Here is an 8,281-nt window from a genome sequence, read left to right on the forward strand (position 1 = left end):
GAAAATCGTAGCAAACGTACAGAGATGTACAACACAAAATCATAGCAGTGCAGAGACGTACTCCCTCCGTTCCAAAATAGATGACCTAGGAGGGCTAGTTTGGCCTAGTGGGTTTTAGTGATATGACGTGGTCAGTGCCGTCGAGTCTTCGCGTGTGGTAGCAGTATTGCGGGTATAGTAAGTTTTCTTGAAGAAGCGGAATTCAACGTAGTCATGATGGTTCCTTCGTCCGAACAACTTACAATGGGAAAGGTTGGGCCTGCAATACGACCGGAGTAGACCAGGATAATTTTGTGCATGGCAGGTGGACCAGGATGGTCGACATCCCACATGTCAGTGAATGAAAGTATTCTTTCCGATATAGAGGACGAGCAACGAGTATTCATTGTTTATTTTTGATGAAAGCTATTGTCTCCACTGTTACAATGGAGGAGTGTGAAACACGGCAGCCCAGTGAACTTGGCATTTGCACCACTCCCTCCTTCCTCATGTAATGCTACCATACTGTTGACTATAAGGCTGGCTATAAGGTTACAACTTTTTCTCACTTTCTCTCTATCTATTTCCTCTCAAATGTTTTTTACCTTTCTTTTTTTAGACACAATTGTTTTTATGCCATTTTTAGAATTATTTTTTTATACATAGGATCATGTGTAGAGACGGGCTCTTGCAGAGCCCACTCCTTGACTTTGTCAATGCCTCTCTCTCCTCCACATAAGCAGGCTTATAGCCAAGTTTTCAGTACTTGCTATGCATGTACGCGGCGGGCAGCAAGCGTCTTGAGGGGCCAGAGTGGGCTCTGGAAGCGGTCCGAACTCTAGCATGGCCCACCTCACATTATCACCATATATTTCTTGGAGTCCGTGCGCGGTGGGCGGGCGATCTCTTCTCCCTCCCCCGTTTCTCTCTTCTCAGCCGACGCCCGCCGAGCGATTAGATTTCGGCTATCAACGGTTTATTCAATTGTAGTCCCACATATCAGTGAAATTGCAAGACAATGTGTGTCCCCTCTGGTGAGCGGCATGCGAGCCGGACTGTCGGGGGTGCAATGCTTACGAGTCGTAAGTGTGCCGCCTTTTCCTTTCGAACTTGCGAAGCGTAACATTTTTGCGCGATCGATCGATAGAAATCCAAAACAAAATGACGAGGGTGGTGCTTTCCCGCTTGTTAGGAGGGCTAGTTTGAGTGATATGACGTGCTACAGTGTTGTGCACTTGCTCCATTTTTATGTAAGCAAGAGTTTACACTCTTACGCGGGAGGAGTGCGGAACACCGCGGATCTGATTTTGATCGAGGGATAACTGTTCCCTTCGAAATAATGGAGCACTGTTAGCGATATAGCATGATAGTTAGGGCATCTCCACCGCTGGCCCACAAATTTACACTGGCATCTATCCGAGGACACTGATGGATGACATCCGATGCTGCCCGCATACCTTTCGACAACTATGTGAACTATTCAGACGAAATTCGTGCGAACAAAGCAAATTTCAAATTAACCGGATGAAATTCATTACATTTCAAAAACTTTTCCTACAAACTGGACGAAATTCATTACATATTTCGCACAAACCGTACTAAAACCTACTGTAAACCAAATTTAAACGATCGTCGGCGCCCGGCCACCATGTCCAGCCATGAACCCGAGAAAGTCGGGCATTGTCTTTGCCTCCTCCTCATCCGCCTCGATAACCTCCTCCTGTGTAGCACAAGGTTCTGAAGATTTCCGCCTCCACGTCGCCGTCAAGCGGCTAATCGGCCGCCGATGTTTACCCCACCAAGCTTGGCGTCGACTGAGTGGAGTAGCGGTGACCTTCCTGGGACCATAGCGGCGGAGGCCTACCGTGTACTACTCTTCCTCGCTGTCGGCTGCGCCCGCGCACGCACGCCGGCTTCGACGTTGTGGCGGCGGAGGTCGGCCAGGGGGTGCCGGCGATCTGCTTCCTTTCCTCCTGCGACAGTACGTCGAAGAGAGCTTTGGAGCGCACCCGGAGCGGAGCCGCCGATGTCCCTTGTTTGCTCCTGCGACAGTATGTCTAAGAGAGCTTCGGAGCACCAGGAGGCCATGGTTGGAGTGGTGCCGACAAAAGGAAGGGACCGGAGGAGAATAAGTGTGGGTCTTTGGCTATGGCTAGGAGTTGGGGCTCAAGTTAATATAGCGGGCGAATGGCAATGAGCCACGGCAGACGGATGGACAACTGGCGCCGGAGTAGGTTCGTCGGGCGTGAATGCGGACGCTGCTTTAGTGACTTAACTGCAGATGCGTTGGGTTACTGACATGTGGGCCCAACGGGCATCTGGCCCGCATGTCAGTGACACACCAATTGCACCTGTAGTTAAGTCCGGTGAATGCGGCATTGACATTCTGGAGACACAGTGACTATTTCAGGTGGGAAACGCGCGCTAGCGATGGAAGGGGTTTCGGTAGGCCAGGGTGGTCAGACGCTGGCATGGTAGTAAAGTGTGAACTCATGGATGACGAGCCTTTGAAGCATATGCGGCACGTATTGACAACCGCTCTTGTCGCCAGCTAGCCTTCGATGACCACCATAGACACTAGACAACCATGCATAACTTACGGATAATGGACGAATCGATCAGACACACACTCGTGTGTAGTGGCACTAAGATCGGTCGCTCACGATAGTACATACTCCGTACCATACTACCATAGTACCCCTCTCTAGCTAGGCTTTTTTATAGATTGTCGTTGTGATGGACGGTATACATGAGCAAGGAGCTCCAATTATGACCGTTGGTGTTGAGCCAGGTGAATACATGCTTGGCGTTCGCGTAGGCCTCCATCAAACATCTAAACAGTAATGTCAGGCACCGCGGGGGCGCGCAAGTGATGGGCTCGCTGTCTGCATTGTGCCATGAGCAGGACTTTGATTTAGAGGGCAACGTGCATGACGCGAAGTATTTCATTTTCATTTGGCTGACGAGGGTGCGTTGCAGCTACGAGTCCGTGGTTTGATTCCCCACATACACATAATTTTGGTTTTTACAGTATTTCTTTCTCCATTGACAGGTAGGCCCGTGTAGATAGATATAGAACACGAGCTGATGAGGCGCATGCGGACTGTTTGAATGGTCAACTAGACAAATACAGAGCTATATGCTAAGCCAATGACCGTATAATCACCATATCTCGTATACAATGATCAAAGTGAGCTATCAAGACAAGTTCGATGACCGCCAATGCATTTTACTCGGTAATAAATGACCAGGATTGAAGGGGTATCCAAATTTCCTTCGTCTTCTGTCCTTGAGCTCTTGACAAACCAATGCACTATACGCTTGTCCGGCCACTCCACCCCAGTGCTCTCACCAAGCGTCGTTCATGCCACCGCGCTGCACACTAACCAGTAAGGCAGCGATGGCACCCCGCCGCGCCGAGTTCCTCGCCGCCCACGACCGCACACAAAATGGTAGGGAGGCGTTGGCATCCCGCAGTGCCGAGTTCATCGCCACTCGCGACCTCACACCTATGTGGGAGGAATTTGAAGATGCCAAGGCCGAATGGGCGGTAGAGCAAGAGGTTGCCAAAGCTGCACAGAGGGAGCAGAAAAGTCAGAAATCACTCAAGAAGAGAGAGGCCCACCGCCGCAAGAAAGAAAAGGATGCACGCGCTGCTGCGGAGAGGTCGGCGGAGATCCAAGCACGATGGGGTGTCGTCGACAAAGCCGGGAAGGAGAACAACGCCGTCTGGCCAGCATGTGAGAAGTAGTAGTACTAGTAGTTAGTGTGTGTGTCTGTGTATGAGTACGAGCATGTACCAGTACTACTAGTTACTACTGTAGCTTTTAGAGCAAATTACCAGTACATTAGCCTAGACTAAATGGAAAAATTCCTATCCTATGCATCAAATGGCATCTCTTTCTCTATACAAATTGAGATGCATGTCATCTCACTACCTATGATTTTCATATTCCTATAAAATTCCTATCCTATGAACGAAAGGAGGCCTCTGTTGGAGTAACTACTGTAGCTAGCACTACTGTTAGTACAGTAGTTTTCTTCAAGAAGCGGAATCAACGAAGTCATGATGGTTCCTTCGTCTGAGCAACTTCAAAGTGGGAAGTGGGCCTGTGATTTGACGGCTCATTAGTCATTGTTATTGTGGCGCGATGACAAAGTGACTCTCCCTTGGAGTTTTGCGTGCATGGCAAGTGGACCAGGATGGTCGACGTCCCACATGTTGGTGAACGGAAGTATTCTTTCCGATATCGAATAGCAAGGAAACCGCGTGGTATAGTATCACTGCTCATTGGTTCTCAAATAAATACTATCAATGTTGATTTATAATTATTTTTTATTTCTGATGAATGCTAGCGTTTCAACTCTTACGATGAAGAGTGCCAAACGCGGCACATGCTGGATGTCCCACACGACAGCGAAAGGAGTTGGACATGAACAGCGTGGTAGAGCCCAGCGCAAAAAAACAGCATGGTAGAGCGTCTCCACTTCTTCCACTTCTGGGTCGGAGACCACACGTAGTAGTACTTAGTGGTATGAATGATACAAAGTGCGACCTGGAGAGAAAGACATGTCTAGTTGGAAGGTCTCTGATACGTCTCCAACGTATCTATAATTTTTTATTGTTCCATGCTATTATATTACCCCTTTTGGATGTTTATGGGCTTTATTTTGCACATTTATATCATTTTTGGGACTAACATACTAACCGGAGGCCCAGCCCGTATTGTTGTTTTTTGCCTATTTCAGTATTTCGAAGAAAAGGAATATCAAACGGAGTCCAAACGGAATGAAACCTTCGGGAGCATGATTTTTGGAACGAATGTGATCCAGAGGACTTGGAGTGCAAGTCAAGAAGCAGCCGAGGCTCCCACGAGATAGGAGGGCGTGCCCCCCTGTAGGGCGTGCCCCCTGTCTCATGGGCCCCTCGGGCGTCCACTAACGTACTTCTTCCTCCTATATATACCTATGTACCCCGAAAACATCCAGGGAGCACCCAAAACTCAATTTCCACCGCCGTAACCTTCTGTATCCGCGAGATCCCATCTTGGAGCCTTCGTCGGCTTTCTGTCGGAGGGGGAATCAACCATGGAGGGACTCTACATCAACATCCTTGCCCCTCCGATCAGCTGTGAGTAGTTTACCACAGACCTATAGGTCCATAGTTATTAGCTAGATGGCTTCTTCTCTCTTTTTGGATCTCAATACAATGTTGTCCCGCTCTCTTGTGTAGATCTATTCGATGTAAACTCTTTTTGCGGTGTGTTTGTCGAGATCCGATGAATTGTGGGTTTATGATCAAGTTTATCTATGAATAATATTTGATTCTTCTCTGAATTCTTTTATGTATGATTGAGTTATCTTTGCAAGTCTCTTTGAATTATCGGTTTGGTTTGGCCTACTAGATTGATCATTCTTGCCATGGGAGAAGTGCTTAGCTTTGGGTTCAATCTTGCGGTGTTCTTACCCAGTGACAGAAAGGGTTGCAAGACACGTATTGTATTATTGCCATCGAGGATAAAAAGATGGGGTTTATATCATATTGCATGAGTTTATCCCTCTACATCATGTCATCTTGCTTAAGGCGTTACTCTATTCTTATGAACTTAATACTCTAGATACAGGCAGGAGTCAGTCGACGTGTGGAGTAATAGTAGTAGATGCAGGCAGGAGTCGGTCTACTTGTTATGGACGTGGTGCCTATATACATGATCATGCCTAGATAATCTCATAACTATTCATTTTTCTATCAATTGCTCGACAGTAATTTGTTCACCCACCATAATACTTATGCTATCTAGAGAGAAGCCTCTAGTGAAACCTATGGCCCCCGGGTCTATCTCTTATCATATTTGCTTCCGATCTACTTTTATTTGCATCTTTATTTTTTGCATCTATATTATAAAATACCAAAAATTTATTTATCTTATCATATTTTCTCTATCAGATCTCTCTTTCGCAAGTGGCCGTGAAGGGATTGACAACCCCTTTATCGCGTTGGTTGCGAGTTCTCAGTTTGTTTGTGTAGGTGCGTGGGACTTTTGATGAGCCTCCTACTGGATTGATACCTTGGTTCTCAGAAACTGAGGGAAATACTTACGCTACACTTGCTGCATCACCCTCTCCTCTTCGAGGAAAACCAACGCAAGCTCAAGACGTAGCAGTCTCGGGGCATACACGTAAACAAATATAAAAGATAATATGTGCCTCCAACTAATATAGTAGTAGTAGAGTACTTAGGCACATACTCCATAACATCACCGTGCATTGCACGTACAACATTTAGTGGTAGTACATAGTAAGAGACAAATTCCTCCCAAGAGTTCCCTTCTCGACCTACTTTTGGGTGTTTGGTAGAGTGTATGGAGGGTGCATGAGTCCACACTAGTTTAGCACAAATACACTAGAAGAATGCTTTGAAGAGAGCATGCATGAAGAGGGGTGTTGAGTTGAGCATGCATGAAGAGGGAACAACTATGCTGAGACGAGAACGCAACCAAACACACCCTATATGCCACACATGTTCATACCATTTGTGTCTTTCTACTTCACTTACTGCGCTACATTACTCAGGTTCGTACGTCCACTCTTGGGTACATGTCCGTCTCGTAGTTCCAGTCCCACGTGTTCTTCATATAGATGGAACGATCCTTTCATAACACGTGCACCTTGATGCTAGATGTCTCGCGTGTTGGCAAAAGGATGAACAAAGCTCATGTAAAAAATAGAGTGGAAGAACATAGATTCCCGACGACCGAGAAGGAGCAAGGAACCTCGTGGTGGAGCATCTGCACTCATAATATTTGATATTATTCAGTGATATAAAATCAACCAATCATCTCCATAGTGGACTGGAAGAGTACGAAACATGGCAACCCAGTGTAGTTACATCATCCTAGTACATGGCTAACCCATGCTATCACCATATTTCTTGGCTTCCGTGCGACACCTATCTCTAGTAATCCAGCAGCCAGTATTGCTTCTCCCTCCTCGTCTCTCTCAAAGTGCGGCGGGCTGGCGTTTTGCCGTCTATTGAGGTCGGTTAACTCATCACATGCTAGCGACATGCCAACAGCATTCTAAAAAAAATTCTTTCACGTTCCGTTTTCAAAAAGAAAAAAATCCTTTCACGTACAAATTTGGTTGTATGCTTTGAGCAACTTGCATGTCCTATACTGCTCCTGTTTGATACTCTAACTTAGCTAGAGGTTAGACTAACTCATGACTAACCCTAAACTAACTGTAGCCAAAGAGGTTTTTGGGTGACAGGGTTAGATTGACAATAAATGCACATGATGGAGAGAGAAAAGTGATTTTTCAGTGGTCCCAATGAGAACTATCTCCAGTTAGCACCTCTTGGGTGGGATAGTTTTTTTTGGTGGGTTCGGTGCAACTTGCTCCAATTTAAACCCTCATGCTTGGATACTTTAGGGCTATTTGAGCCCCAACTATCTCAAACTAACTCTAACCCATGGATCCAAACAGGGCCTATGGCCAGTCTCGACGAGGAGCAGTCGCGTGCACCAGGAAGCGGCGCTCTCTCGGCCATCGCGCCACTTCAAAGCCGGCGCCAGTGAGAGGTCGCCTCCGCTCTGGCCGGGCATTAATGCGGCACTAACGCTCAAGGGCGATGCTGTACGTTTCACGCGGGAAGCGTGCGCTGGCAAGGGAGTATAGGTTTTGAACCGTTTCAGGTGTACTACTGGTAGTTTGCAAAACTACTCAATTATTGCACTCAGTTTCCTAAGAAATTGTGGTAAAAAACATTACTCCACAGCCCGCTTCCCTTCTCCTTCCTCTTCCACCACCCGCACACGTCCACAGGAAGCGACCGGTCAACCCATATATAGGAGTGCTAGAACAAAAAGATGCATGCATGACCACTAAAATTTCTATATTAAAGCGCCACTCCAGCGGGAGTATGGCGTATGTTGTTACCTTCGGCCGGGCCATGGCTATCGGGCGACGGCGACCAGAGAAGAGGCGGCGGGAGGGGAATAAATGCAGCTACTGTTTGGGTTCGCCTTCCGGCTTAAATAAATGCGCAGCATCATGTGTACCCGCTAAGGGAGTCCTGGATTAGGGGGTCCTCAGACAGCCGGACTATGTACTTTAGCCGCACTGTTGGACTATGAAGATACAAGATTGAAGACTTCGTCCCGTGTCCGGGTGGGACTCTCCTTTGCATGGAAGGCAAGCTTGGCAATTCGGATATGTAGATCTCCTTCTCTGTAACTGACTTTGTGTAACCCTAGCCCCCTCCGGTGTCTATATAACCCGGAGGGTTTAGTCCGTAGGACAA

This window comes from Triticum aestivum, chromosome 7B (genome assembly GCF_018294505.1).
Source record: "Triticum aestivum cultivar Chinese Spring chromosome 7B, IWGSC CS RefSeq v2.1, whole genome shotgun sequence".
NCBI classification, from domain to species: domain Eukaryota; kingdom Viridiplantae; phylum Streptophyta; class Magnoliopsida; order Poales; family Poaceae; genus Triticum; species Triticum aestivum.